The sequence below is a fragment of the Cygnus olor genome, chromosome 3 (assembly GCF_009769625.2).
Source record: "Cygnus olor isolate bCygOlo1 chromosome 3, bCygOlo1.pri.v2, whole genome shotgun sequence".
In the NCBI taxonomy this organism is placed as follows: domain Eukaryota; kingdom Metazoa; phylum Chordata; class Aves; order Anseriformes; family Anatidae; genus Cygnus; species Cygnus olor.
In genome coordinates, this window is record NC_049171.1 from 88503589 (window position 1) to 88518006 (window position 14418).

General features: G+C 46.3%; 1 long non-coding RNA gene across 2 annotated transcripts; it reads left to right on the forward strand.

Annotated features, from left to right (window-relative positions):
• Nucleotides 1-4012: 4012 nt before the first annotated feature.
• LOC121068199 lies at nt 4013-13173 on the forward strand. 2 transcript variants are annotated; one of them, XR_005818695.1, is made up of 3 exons: nt 4013-4171; nt 4263-4342; nt 4549-4667. It is a non-coding gene; the product is annotated as an uncharacterized LOC121068199 (long non-coding RNA). The 2 variants fall into 2 exon arrangements; XR_005818694.1 differs by lacking the exon at nt 4549-4667 and adding an exon at nt 13039-13173 and having other exon boundaries at nt 4018-4171.
• The last annotated feature ends 1245 nt before the right edge of the window (nt 13174-14418 follow it).

Genomic DNA, 14418 nt, shown 5'->3' on the forward strand with positions numbered 1-14418 from the left:
TTACCCTCCAAGCAACTATTGTGAAAGACAAAACTGCAGATATATAACAAAACCAATTGTGTTCTGTGAATATGAGAGCTGAGCACTTACTGAGAGAAAAGGACAAGAAGAAGAAAAAGAAAATTATTGAGGGGATCAGGGGGAGAGTGGGGAGGGAGAATGGTGTGTGGACGAGAAAGTCTAATATTGTAAAAGGCTCATGAATAAATGAAATGAGCACTGAAGGACATCTTTGGGCAGGACATGGCGCTAAGAGGATAGAAGAAAGATGATCTAAGCAGGACCTAGGATACCCGTGTTAGAAAGTTTTGATACTAAAGCCACCCAAAATGGAGAGGGAATCACAGGCAAATGTGTGATGGCCTGATACGAACTATCTTGGGAGGCAAAACGTGTCCTTGGCTGAAGAGAGAGGGAGTGTGGGGGAGAGAATTTCTGCCAGGATTTTTGCCAGGAGTGGCCAGGATTTCTTGAACCTCTAGTGCCAGGGACTCCCATAATTTGGTGTTGAAGGCACAGCTCCCAGCAACCTCGCTTGCAATGGAGATCGCTCAGCGCTTTTGCCAGTCTGGCCCCAGGTGTCCATAGCTTGGCAAACAGAGCGGGAGGTAGCAGCCAACTGTGAAAATGCTTATTTAAGTGACTTGCCAGTAACACACAGGGACTCAGTGAAAGGAGCAGGCCTAGCTGAATTAATGACCAGATCATCTCCGCCTCCAATCCCTTTCCTAACTTCCTACACGCCCCTCAGCTTGGCAGTAAAGGATGCAGGGGTCCTCTGGGAAAAATCCAACAGAACTGTACGTGATCACGCCATTAAGGACTGTACTATAAAGCAGAGGCACAAAGGGGAGGAATTAATGTTGTATGGCAAATCTCCGGACCTGTATTTCCTCATTGCACTGTGCAGTCGTAGTGCAGTTTTAGCATAGTTTTCCATGTGTAAGCCTTGGCTTACAGGGGGAATCACTACAAAGTTTCAGTGCTTTCTCTCTTACCCGTCAGAGAGTGCACAGTGTGGAGACGTGCTGACCTTGGCATTGGTCACCACGGGAAGGGGACCTGGAGATCCACTGCCCTGTGCCACCAGAGATGACGGGAGAGCAGTAAAGACAGGAGCACGCTGGGCTTATTCTCAGAGCCTGGGCAGCCAAGGGACATTGAGACTCCCCAAAGGAGAATTTTCTATGGCTTGAATGCACCTTCTCTATCACTTAGATCCTGAGCGATATTCCCCTGTACACCTCGGTGCTCCCTTTCTCATCTTACCCCTTCTCTCACACCACCCCATCACTCATCTCTGGCTGGTGCCTCATGCTTTTTTCCACTCGTAGCCCCCAGCTCCTTCCAGTTTGCATCTCTGCTTACCTCTCTTTCCTGGAAGGCAGAGTAGGTCCAGGCCTGTCACAGCTGGAGGACTCAGTAGGAGGGGTGGATGAAGCAATTCCCCTCAATCCTCATGTCCCTGTGCAGGGGCACATGGGTGCAACTGCATCTCCTGCATGGTGACACAGAGCTGGGCAAGATGAGACACAAACCCAGAAGAGATATCCATGAAACCTTCAGGGAAAACCAGTGCTTGGCTTGCTTCTTCTGCTCACAAAATGCAAACATTGGCTTTTCTGAAGCTCATAAGGTGGCCAAGCAGGGGTAGGTTTAAGGAGGCTGCCTGAAGCACATCCTTGAGATGAGGGCAGCACAGTACTCATGTGCCTGCTCTGAAGCATGGGAGTCACAAATCATTAAAACTGTTTCACCATGAAGGAAACAATGCATTTTTCTTCTCCTTGTTCTCAGAAACAACCACACCACTTAGGCAGAAATGCAAAAGCAAATGAACAAAACAAATTCAGCTTGAGGCAGACACCCAGCATGGAGAATTGTCAGGCAGATGGTTAATGTGACAAAGTTATAAGTAACTGAAAACAGCCTTTAATAAGAAATGTTAAGCAATTTCAGTGTCAGGTGGGACCATCTCTAGTGAAACAATGTCTCCCTCTTTCTCTTTTTAAAGAGGGCTTTTCTAAATTCAGCGTACCAGCAAATTTGCTGAAGAAGCACAATGACGGAGCGAGAAAAGCCCCATGGTGTAGCTGCTGCTGTTACATCACGAATGTGTCAGAGGACAGCGGGCGCCTTTCCACCAGTCATCTTGCTGCCGGGTCCCACTCCCTGCTCCTCCTCTTGGCCCCATCTCCTGGGCACGCTGCCTTCTCACCCACCCGCGGCTGCTCAACCTCCCAAGCCACGTCCTCCTTGGCTGTCCCACTGCTGGCTCGGGCAGCATCAGCTTGGAGCCTGTGCTAATAAGCCCAGCAAAGATCCTTACATTGGCTCCCTGCCTCTCTTTTCCCTCCCTTCTGCTGTCAGCGTGCCTCACTGGTCTTTTGGAGAAACCTCTGTCTTCCTAATCTACTGCAGGACAGAAGGGGCCGAACTCTCAGCTCCTGATGACTGCTGATGCTCTGTTGACTTTCTATGAAACCGAGGCTGGGTTAGTGGACTAGTGACTTCAGTGGGATGACCCCGCTCCACACCATCCAACGATGCGACCTGCTTTTGTCAATGGACTGGTGCCAACTTGTACCAGCAGAAACCCTGGCTTCTTGGCCCTGGTTTCAGTGTGGCTGGGCTGGTCATTGTCAGAGGGCTCCAAATAAATGCAGAAATAGCTAGATACAACTATGTGCACCTTCCTCTTCTGTTTCATCTGCTTTCTGCTTCTTTCATCCCAGAAGCATGTAAACACAGAGCGAATAAATGTGTACATGAGTTTTCAGTTGCTGTGTGCGCTGATGCTTGCCCTGTTTCATTCCTAGAAGATTTCCCTTGTCTTGGGAGATGCAGTACATGATGCCTTTACTGTGTTTGCATGAGCTGTTCCTGCTTGTTCCCCACCATCAGGTAGTGCATTTGCTCTCGACAGCATGCCTGCCATGACCAAATCATACAACCAGAGGATCACAGTTCTAGAATCAGAGGGAACTGCTGTCTGCCTTGTATTGTTTATAACCCTTGCGATACTTGGGCAAATCAGGAAAACTGTGCAAGACCTAGCATTACTTTCTTAAGCTGTGCAAGCACTTACTTTCTTACCTCTATTGTTCTCTGCATGCACTTCAGGCCTCTGCTCAGTCATGCAGCACGTTGGGCAAAGTTGGACGCATGAAATTGGAGACTCGTGGTTTCATGAGTCTCCAGTTGAAGCGTCCATGAAGAATTTGGTTGCTTTTAACAGGTTAAAAAAAAAAAAGTAATCTGGATTACTATCAGTACATACTACAAATGGTTATTTTTATTTATTTTTATCGAGTTGTCAGACTGCCTTAGTTTTGTTTGGGAAGCCATTTCACACAGGTTGTGAAAATCTTGTCATAAGCTTATGAACACAACATGTCTGAGAATCCAAGCTTTCAGTTCATCATTTTAGGGTCAGTATCTATAGTAATTAAGAGATTCCTTTCTCTCTCTTGCTTCTTTCTACCTATTTATTCGTTTATTTATTAACTGAAAACATTTTATTTAGCTGAAACCTTTTCCCACTTGCAATATTCAGTAAGCGCTAATAATTCATGATACTCAGTGACAGGTCTGTCCCAGACAATTAAATCCTCGGCAGACACTTTAATTTTTACATGGTTTTTAGCATCTGTGCAGGGAAATGTTTTGGAACCTGCCCAATGAATATATCAAAGGTGTTCAGCCCTGGGCTTTCCATGCCAAAGGAGATCTGAAAAACTTTATCACTGCATCTAATCTGCTGAAGAATTTGGCTTCCACCAACTGAGTCAATATTTCAGTCCAAGTGGAAATTTTCTCTTTGCATGTTCCTGTTTCAGAGGCCATTTAAGGTTGAATCAACTATGCTCTCCTCCATAATTAGAAAGGAGCAAGCATCCCCTTCTGTTTTGCAAATACTGCCACTTACTGTCATGCAGTATCTCCACAGCCTTCCACTGCAAGGCTGGTGGAATGTTTTGGATCATCCAGATCCAAGTTTCCATGACATCGTCTTCGCTTGGATTCCAGAAGTGTTTTGCCATGACTGAGGTTTCACTCTCCTAGACGCAGTCCAAAAGCGTAATGAGAGACTATCTCGACTTCCATTACATTACAGATCAACGGAGGGATAGGAACTATTCCTATTTATGTTTCAGTGGAAGGAGCAAGGGTTGGCTTACTGTCTCCTGAGTTGTCCTGTAACCATTAAGTCATCTTTCTACCCTGTTTTATTTATTAGAAAACTGTTCTTTCTTTCTTAGAGCATCAACATTTCTTGGCTCAGGATTGGCCCAAAGGTCATTGTCCAGCCCTTTTCTTTCCATGGACATAAATTTAAAAGGTAAAGCATGACTGCAGACAACATCACACCCACTCCACTGGAAGAACTTCTGTCTTCCACTTCCAGCTCAATGCACAGCTTGCAGTCATTACAAAATGGAGGGGTATACTCTGGGTGATTATTAGAGGGAATTATACTATGGCAGCCTGCTAAAGCTATATTATTTTCCTTTCTTTTTGCTATAGAAATTTTTATTCTATTTGCAGACCATTTCCTTCATTCTTTACAGCATTGCTTGTGTCTCTACCCTACAGAGTTCTCAGTCTAAGCTCATCTCTTGTAGTCTTTGAAACTCCTGGTGGAAGCTAATAGAGTTACTGCAGTCTGACACTGCTGTTGCATAAACAATATGTGAGTGAAAGCCTTGTCTTGTGTAATATCCACATCTCAAAGTGACCTCCTAGGAGGGTTTTTTTTTTCCGTCTTTTGTTTCTCGAGTATACAGGATGGGATTCCCAACCAAAACCAATGGGTATCAATCAGTTTATACCATCCAACAATCTGATATAAGGTCACTAAGGGAGGAATCTATCACATATTGAATATAAAACACTGCATTCTGAAATGTGCTAAATTCTCTTTTTTTTTTTTTTCCATTTTATGTATTTTCTTTTTATTTTCCTTTATGTTTCCTCCCCTCCCCTCTCCTCCCCTCCCCTCCCCTCTCCTCTCCTCTCCTCTCCTCTCCTCTCCTCTCCTCTCCTCTCCTCTCCTCTCCTCTCCTCTCCTCTCCTCTCCTCTCCTCTCCTCTCCTCTCCTCTCCTCTCCTCTCCTCTCCTCTCCTCTCCTCTCCTCTCCTCTCCTCTCCTCTCCTCCAAATTTTAAGTAAGGAGAGAAAAAGAAAAAATCAACGGCTGAAAAAGTGCTACCCCTTCTTTTTACACGGACAGTGCAATTTGCCCGCTTAATCGTTTCCTAAATCTTCCTGCGTCACTCCTAAGTTTCAGAGCCACTGCTGGAGCTTCTTGCTGTGATTATGCCAGTCTGATGACAGCTGTTTAAACTGTGTGGCTTCCTGCTCCGTAGCATCGGACAGGCTCATCAAATCCTGAAAAACAATTTTTCCGTCTGCAACACTGTGCAGAGTATTTTCAACAGAAAGCTGATTTGGGGGTGACTCATTTGGGAGAATAGAAGTAAACAGCATCTTCCTTCAGTTATTCTGGCCGCTCGTCCCCTTCCCCAGCCCAGGAAAACCCCCGGCTCCCTGGCTACGTGCCGGTGGGTGCGGATGCAACCTGGAGGACTGTGGGCTCTCCTGGAGAAGCTGAACAACCTTGTCAGGACTGCAACAAAGCAGCCCACTGGCTGAGTTTGGACTTGGTATGACTGCTGGCAGGTGGCTGCGGCATGAATACATTTCCTTACCTTCTCCCCCAGCATGTGACACATCTGTCTGTTCCCATCAGAACAGCCGCATGGGCAGGGCACAGATGCTCTGCGTAGAAGGGAAGGCAGAGAGGGACACCTCGTAGGTAGAAGTGCCTCTGGGATGTCCCAGAACACTTACGAGACACTGATTTGTTTTACTCTCACCTCATACAGAGGAGCAGTACAAAGACAGAGACGACCAAAATGCTATGTGCACCCTCAGCATGTAAATGAATCGCAGCCCTCGTGCTGAGCTCTCCTACCACCTCCTGCATACAGCAGGCTGAGGAAGTAGAAAGATAGGCTGGGGTAAAGGCAGCACAGAGAAGCTCATATTGCCTCCTACCACCATCTATTTACCATTCCCTGAATCAACATCCCCCTTCTGTGGCTCCAAAATTAAGCCACAACTTTAAACTCGGAATGTTTAAAGAAAGGAGGGGGGAAAATAAGTGTCTGGGCCATTCTTCAAAAGCCCCGTGTAAACACTGGGTGACCCATTCCTTGTTCTTTTCCTAACCTGGCTGAACTCTGGAAGCAAGCAATAAACAGCAAAGGTTAATTAAATCCATTTCTAAGTTTAACACCCCTGGCTCCCCACCCTGTCCTAACCAGACTTTGGGGGCTGTGTGCTATGGGCAAATATAACCTGGTTTGAATTCTAAAACATGATTTCAGGCTTCCTTTAGAGACAAAGAAAACTGATTTCTGTATGCTGAAATGAGTCATTCAAGACAGGGAACCTAATTAGGGTTGCAGTGGCAGCTAATTTCCCCACCAAAAAGAAATTTTGTGCACTAAAGAATGAAGTGCTAGTTCCGGGCAGCAGCACCAGGCACTCAGTGTAATTATAATTTATATGGCCCTCACTGCTGTAGTAGTTAAGTGCTTGACAAGAACCAAGGGATTTGCTCTGAGGTAGGGAAAAGTTTTCTTCTCTTTTACAACCGGGGAACCACAGCGCAGAGATGAAACGACCTGCCCCAGACTATTCAGTGGATCTGGCCAACCTGGATTCAGGTTGTGCTAGTCCACCACTAACACTTCCAGAAGGAGCTTCAGACCTTGATTTTGACCTTGCCTCTGCCCTGCTCACAGGCCTTAGAAATCCTGATCCTCCTCTCGAGCAGAGCAATGAAGGGAAGGAGAAACCTTCCCCTCAGCAGCAGCACCAGGTTTCCCCAGCTCCAACCCCAGATTATTCAAGTGACTGAAATCACAACATGAAATAGAGAAATATTGCCTGGATTTCAGAAGGTGAAGGGCTCAGCCTCCAGTCCTCCAAGGATGTCATGCTGCTTTAGCTGTATCCCAGTCCTTTTCTGAGAAACTCATACCTGACCTAGACCTGCGACCATTCTGATGCCTCACCGGGATGCCAGGTACAGAAGTAGGGTTAGATGTGAGTAACCCTAACACCTCCCTGGCTTGCAAAATTACACCATGGGCTGCCCTGTCTCCTATTTTGTCACTCCAATAATTGTGTAATTCAAAGCTTTTCTGTGAATCCAAGGGGAACGTTAGTTCTTGCAAAAGAAGCAGCATAGATCTGGGGTATCTTCAGGAGGAGGGAGGAAATGTTGATTTACTTCAATGAAAATCTTTTCTGTAGGAAAGCAAAAGCCAGGCTGCAAATATACAGTGGAAAGTCTCTTCTTTCTCAATCTGAGGCATGTTGGGGTTTGTGCTGGGGAGCTAATACTAGCCAGAATCTGTCGGAGGCCAGCAGAGGCTGCAGCCTTTGCCACGGCCCCTGAGCTATGTTTTGAGCCAAATGGGAAAGGCCAAATCCGTTTAGGAATGGGGCTGAAATAGTGCCTGCAAATGCTAGGCTCCAGCTGCAGTTATCTGCACTGGTACAGGAGGGCTGGGAGGCTTGCGGCAGGGCCAGGTGCCTGCTTCCATCAGTGTTGGTGCAACTCAGAGACGTGCAGCCTCCGGGCGGTTTGGCGTAGCACGGAGGTTTCCTCCAGCCAAGGAGCTTAGCGCTGCCTGAGGCTTTCCACTGGGCCCCAAATCCGCTTTCTGTCTTGGGGGCTTTGTTCAGTTTTGGAGGTCAGCCTAGAGCAGGCTGAGCAGCGGGATAGGGTTTCACTTTCGCCATAAGAGGATATCTTTGCTGTAGGAAGCCCTTACAATAACTCTGTAAACATGAATGAACATGTTTCCCTGATAATGTCAAGTGAAAAATCCCATATTTTTCTCTTTCTTAATGAGCAAGTCTTGCCCTTCGGTGTCTCTGACCTGGAGCACATGCTATTGCTGTTGGGTGACAGTGCTGTAATCCCATTCTTGTACTTGATTTATGGAGGCAAGGCCTGGGGCTGCATCGGGTCAAGGCCCCGTTACGCTAGATACTGTACGAGCTCCTAATGAGGGAGAGAGTCTGTACCACATGGACATGGGATGACAGTGAAAAAGAAGACCCAGAGGCTGAACCTGGAGCAGGGCTGATGTTTCCTAAATCCTGGAGTTATATCCCAGCTGCTGACTCTGTTGCCCCTATAAATATTCCTGACTTTCTGTGGTTCTAGCTGTGGCGCCAGAATAGCCTTGTATTTGCAGTCGTTTCACCTAATGGGTCAAGCAGCAGTTATTCGATGCACAGACACAACAGTGAGTTTAAACAACACATATGAACTTGATTATGGTTTCCTAGGGGGAGAGAACCACATCTTCTGCTGTGCTTCGGGCGTGATTCAGGGGATGCTTTTTTCCAGCTCCTCAGGTTGAGAGTGCCTGTGTGAATATAACCACAGTGACGCACGGGGCTAAAGGAAGGATGGGTCCAGCAATTAAATAGAAAAATCTGCTTAATTAGATAGAAGAAGAAATATGCCTTATTAATGACCTCAGGCAAGATGCTGATGAGCTCTGCGTGGTGCCCCAAAGGTTAGCATGGGCTGCCTCTTATGGCCATCACGTGAACAGGAAACCGGGGCAGACGGCAGAGCACGGCTTTCACATTTAATGGGATCTCCCTCCTCTCCAAGAGGAACAACACGAAGCAAATGGACCGTCCAGCGCTGTCTGCAGCTTGTGTGTGGTCTGTGAGTGTAACTATGTGTGCATCCCGTAAGGATGCTTACTTGAGGGGTGGCTTTTTGGCTGATGGGAGAGCAGCCATGCTGAAGGTCGGTGGAAAGTGGCATCTCAGCAGCCTCTCCTGCCATGTCAGGACAGCACTGGTCTGCAAATATTTCATGCTAAACTGTGGGTACTGCAGTGAAGAAAAGGAGAGAGCGTTCCCCAGACGCAAACATCCCCATACAACCTTGGTCTTTCCTTTTCCTTACCAGCCTGCCTCACACCTCTGTTATGTAGGTTTAGCCTACAGCAGCTCCCTGGGCTGGGCAAACCCCCCTCCAACAGCCTCTTGCTGTGACAGAGGCCCCCAGTGCTGTGCTTTTTTCCCACATCCATCACCACCAGCAGAATGTGGGAGAACTTTGGGGAAACCACACAGAAACCTGTCTCCGCTCTGCTCTGAAAGCAGACTAAATTTTGGGAAGGGGAGAGGGCAGAGGGAGGAAGGAGGAACAAATCCTCTTTCACCCTGTGATGTGCACGTTTTCCGCTCGCCTCCTTATTGTAAGCTTTCTCACCTCACTCCTTTCCCTGTTCCCTAATAATTCCAATAAATGTCAGATCCAATCTCACTTAATGAAATGTACACCTATTAAATGAACGAAGTGGAAAAATGGCCCACCCTGACTCCCTGCCTCGAGACCCAGCTGCAATGCCTGCTTTTTACCACGCAATCAGATGATTTTTACCAGGTCCCCAGGAAATTTCTAGTACTATAAACAAATTTTAAAAATCCCGTGGGACTTTCAACTTTCTTTGTGAAGGAACCCTGAGATGTTATTCAATACTTGGAGCCTTTTGGTTCATGTGTGATCCCAAAACACTAACCGAAGGCAACATAATGTGATAGGTATTTACAACATAACCATTATCTTATCAGGGCTTCAGGTACAGCTGTAAATAACCTGTTCCAGCTGGGCAATCTGCTGAGTTAAATGGGTTCTACTTTTAGAAGCAGGAACTAGAGAACATGTGCCATTTAAACAGAGATTCGCTTGCACCTGGGAGATGGATACTCAAAGAGCAGACCCCAGCCACGGAGGAGGTCCATACTCCATGAAACGTGGCTCCCTTCCTCTGACGCAGCAGGCTTGGCTCACGCAGAGCACACTGGTAGTACGGGCGCTTTGTTGACAGAGTCCTGTTAGCAGCTCACCGAGCATAGAGAATTGCTGTGCTGTTCCCTGGATGAGAGGTGATTTTTCTACGGTCAGCCAACAAAAAAAGACAGGCAAGGTTGAAGGTGGAAAGAAAAGAGACCACATTGGAAGCAGTAAGAAGAAAGGAAGGGGACAGAGAGAAATGGAGGAAGGAGGAGACCATGAAAAACAAGGCCAGAGAAAGAGTAATTGTTATGGGAAAAAGCTTTGCTACTGCTTCCCTGGCTATGACCTGCCTGAATGGGACGAGATGTTTACTCTCTGCACGCTGCGATACATCGTGTGCCAGGCAAAAAAGGCTGGTCCTCCACACCCTGGCAGCAGCATCGCTCTTATACAGTGTCAGCAGGAAACAAATCTGCTAAAGTTAAGACTCAGTCCTTGGGCTTAAAAGGAGCCTGATGAAGAGTCAGAATAGGATTGCATCGAGTTTAAGATTGTCTAGAAACATTTCAGAGAAACGGCAGAAAGTTTTATCTCTGAGAAGAGAGAAATGCACTGCCCATTCCAGCCTGATGGAGATTAGTCTCCAGTCCTTCAGAAACATCCCAGAGGCAACTGTACAAGAGTTCTCCTGGCCGAAGATGTTATCAACCATTTTGATGGGCTTTCTGGATAAAAGTAAACCTTGCTCATTCATGGCTATTTGGCAGCTGATCTATTGGAGAGTGGGGGATTTGCCATGACAGACCACAAAGGAAGGTTGCTGCTAGAAGAGGACTTGAGCTGACAAGTAACACCAGGGGTTTGGGAGTCCAGTGAAACCAGTACTTGGAAGCATTAACAAGCAGTGGGCCAGGGGTAGTGAATCTACTTACTTATGCATACCAGGGCACAAAAACTGTGCCAGGGTAAACAGAAGGCAGAGAGCAGATTAGTTTGCAATAAACATGGAAGCAATTGCAACAGAAAACAATGAGCTTGACAAAAGCAGTTTAGTTACAAATTTTCAATAAAAGCATCCCATATAACAAAACTATGCTGCTTTTGGCAGACTGTAAAGACACACAAAGCAAAGTGTATTTATGAACATGTGGCTGGGGGGACAAAAACTTGGAATCAATAGGTTTGATGATGAGAAAGAAAGTGAAGTTCTTCAGGTTTCCATTTACATGTACACAGCAAAGGTTGAGAGGAAGTCACTTTGTGATGTTGGGGTGAGATGGACACCATCAAATTCTGAAATATTGTCCATACCAGCAGAGACTTTCTACTTTTATAATCAAGATAAAATGGCAATGTTGTCATATGCGGTCACACAGGATGGAAAGAGTCCATGTAGCCAAGCTACTCGGGATGTTTACAGAAGGGCAGATACTAATCAGGACATAGAAAGCAGAGGAAGCTCAAGTCACATGCATATCTGGGTTGAATCAAAGTTTACAAATGCAGATCTATATAACTTGTTCACCAAACAGATGCAGCATCTCTTTTTTAAAGAGCTGGCAGGTGGCCTTTACTGCTTCGAGAGGGATTAAAAACAACATAAATATTCTCACTGATGGGAAAACCAAAGCAACTATCAAACTATATGCAATAATTGAGTCCTACAAAAACAGAGAAAGATGATAAAATTTACCTTAATTTTGGACATTTGCTGATTGAATAGACACCAGCTGGGCAAAAAAACATACCAAACATCTCTTCCCCAGTCTGAGATGGTCTGGGTAGTGTCAGAACTTGATGAGGAGATGAGCTGGGTTGAAAATGGTCCATAGCTGGAAGCGGGAGTAAGCCTGTTGTGCAACAGGAGGAAGCAGAGATCTTTCTGGGAGGGGAAATGGGTCATCTCTGAAATGCACACATGTGGGAGGAAGGAAATTTAGGAGCACAGGTACCACAGTAAGCAACATTCTGCTGTTCATTTTACTTCTTATACAAGACAAAATGGCATAGCTGAAGGGACAAGTGGCTGTTGTGCCTTGTGGCAATGTCACTTAAGTAGCCAATGCCCACTGCCCACAGCAGATGCATGGGATTTGAGCTCACAGTAGCTAGTGAATGGACTGCACTGAGGACTCTATTTTTCCAGGACTCTCTATAACAGGACGTACAAAGCTGTATCCCTCCCGATATAGAGATCCTGAGCAAGGGGTTTTCCTTTGGCGATGGTTTCTCTCTGCAGCTTGTCTCTCAATGGCCAGCCTGGCTGGGCAATCAGATATGGAAAAATAGGAGAGCAAGCTGTCATAATTCAGCTCCCTTACCCCCTTGCTGAGGGTGTCAGGGTCACCACCCATCCTCAACTCCACAGCCTGGGGCTAATCTTTAGTTTGTCCCTCGCACGAGGGTCTGAGGGGGCTCCTTAGAGGCTGCACAGCTTGGACAGGATGGTGAGGGACATGGGGTGGGATGAAGTGAGTATACAGGTGTGCCTGAGCAAGAGTATTTTGGAGGTGATGTCACAGCCTCATTCTAGAGGCTGTCTGATGTAGGAGAACCTCTTGCTCCTGCCAGAGATGGAAGAAGGTCTGTGCACAGAGGGCATGGCAGGGAGAAGCACGAAGGTAATTCGCAAAGGGCGGCTGAAGCATGAAAAGGGAGCTGTGTGGCGAAGCCAGAATGACGTGTGCCTAAATAGCGGACGTCAGCATGCAACACAGTGAGGTCCTTCACGAGGTAACACAGGGAGCTCTTTTAAACACACACATACACGCACGCACAAAAAGAACAATTTATGGTTGTGTCAGACTCACGTCTGGGCTTCTCATTAAAATTAATGAGGTAACGTCTCAGAGGCATTCTGAAACGGATGCTGCCCAGAGAGCAAGGGAAAGACCTCTATCACTTTGAAATACCTACTTAGCAAAATCAATTGCAATTTTTACTTGCCACGACCATGCATCAGACTCATGCCAAGAGCATAGGATACTGTTTAAACTCATAAGCAACTGACCTTTCTTCAGTCATTTTTGTTACAATGGCCAAGATTCAATGGCCAGACGTGCAGAAAACACACATAATGTGATCTGTCTGGGAGAGGTACCAGGCTGGTCCTATTTCATATAGTTTTTGTGTTTATATGGAGGTGAGGACTAGATTTCTGTTAATACTTTTTATATTTTATTTTGTCTATAGAGGCAAAGAAATGAGGGAAGATGTAGAGGCAGAATGGTGTGCAACTGCTGGTCTCAATGACTACCAGCACCCTAGAACTGAACCCACAAGACCTTGGTGTTCCTTTCTGTCTGCTGTCTCAAATAGATGTGAAACTCCCAGCCAAAGTGTGTATCTTACCCCCTCCCTTCCTTTCCTTCAACCAGTGGCTGGTCTATGAAGAAAAAAACAGCTTGCATAACCCAGCTAATCTGCAGTGCAGACCTTTATTACTTGACTGAAACTAACAACTTTTCCGTGGCAGACAAAATGGGCGATCAATACAAATCCACGCAACAAAATGTTTTGTCCAATTTTTATGTAAAAGACAGTTTTGCTTTTGTTGCGCTGCCTCTTGTTGAAGTTGCAGAGTTGGTCACTCGGTTAGGAGATGCCGAGCATGAGGAATGCCTCTGCCTTGTGCTCGAGCGGCATTCTGCTGCTCTCTGGTTACATGAGCGCACACTGTATTTTGGTATGACCTCTGCCTCCTTCAGCACACAGAGCGGGCTGATCTGGGAAGGAGTCAGGCTGTGGAGGAGGAAGCTGTTCTAGATTACCTGCCCTGAGTGGCACTGATGCCTTCTGCATGGGTTTCATGGCAGGAGCAGCAGGGAGTGTCCCATAGGTGAGGCAGAGGGATGCTGTGCTGGAGAAACAGATGCTCTCTTGCCTCTCTGGGCAGCTGCAGAGTCCATTCAGACAAGACTTTGTCTGTCACTCACTGCAGGCTGTGTTTTTTGTGCAGACAATGTTTGTGGCACTGCCAAGCGTGCACACCTGGAAGGGAAATCAGTGGGAGCTGTATGCTGAATGCATAAAATGCTGTAAGATTGCCAACAGTTTTGGGAAATATAAGCCCTGAGTGCCTTCATTTTGGAAGCAATAATTAGTGAGAAACTTCTGGCAACTTTGACCTCTCTCTTTTATTGTGGGGTTGCACCATCCCCTCTCCCATGCATGCCACGGAGAAATAAGCATCAGTATTTTGAAGCTCTCTGATCTGATGGTAAGGTCACAAGGGAATTCAGTAAAGCTGTCTACCTGGCAAAACAGAACAAACAAAAAAAACAAAACCCCAAACAAACAACCAACAACAAAACCAGGAAAAATTAGTGCAAAACAGGCCTGCAGGTAATGCACTGGGTAAGGAGGGCAAATAGCTACGCTGAGTAATTATGCATACAGTTAGAACAGTGGAAGCCCTGTGGAAAAAGAGTATGGGATTGTGAAATTAAATGCTCTACAGATACATATGCTCAAGGTTGAGCATGCAGATTGCAGAGGCAATGTGATGTCTGTAGGAAACATCTTTTGTCTGGCAGGTTTCACTGGATGCATGTTTGCTCTGTGTAGGGGCTC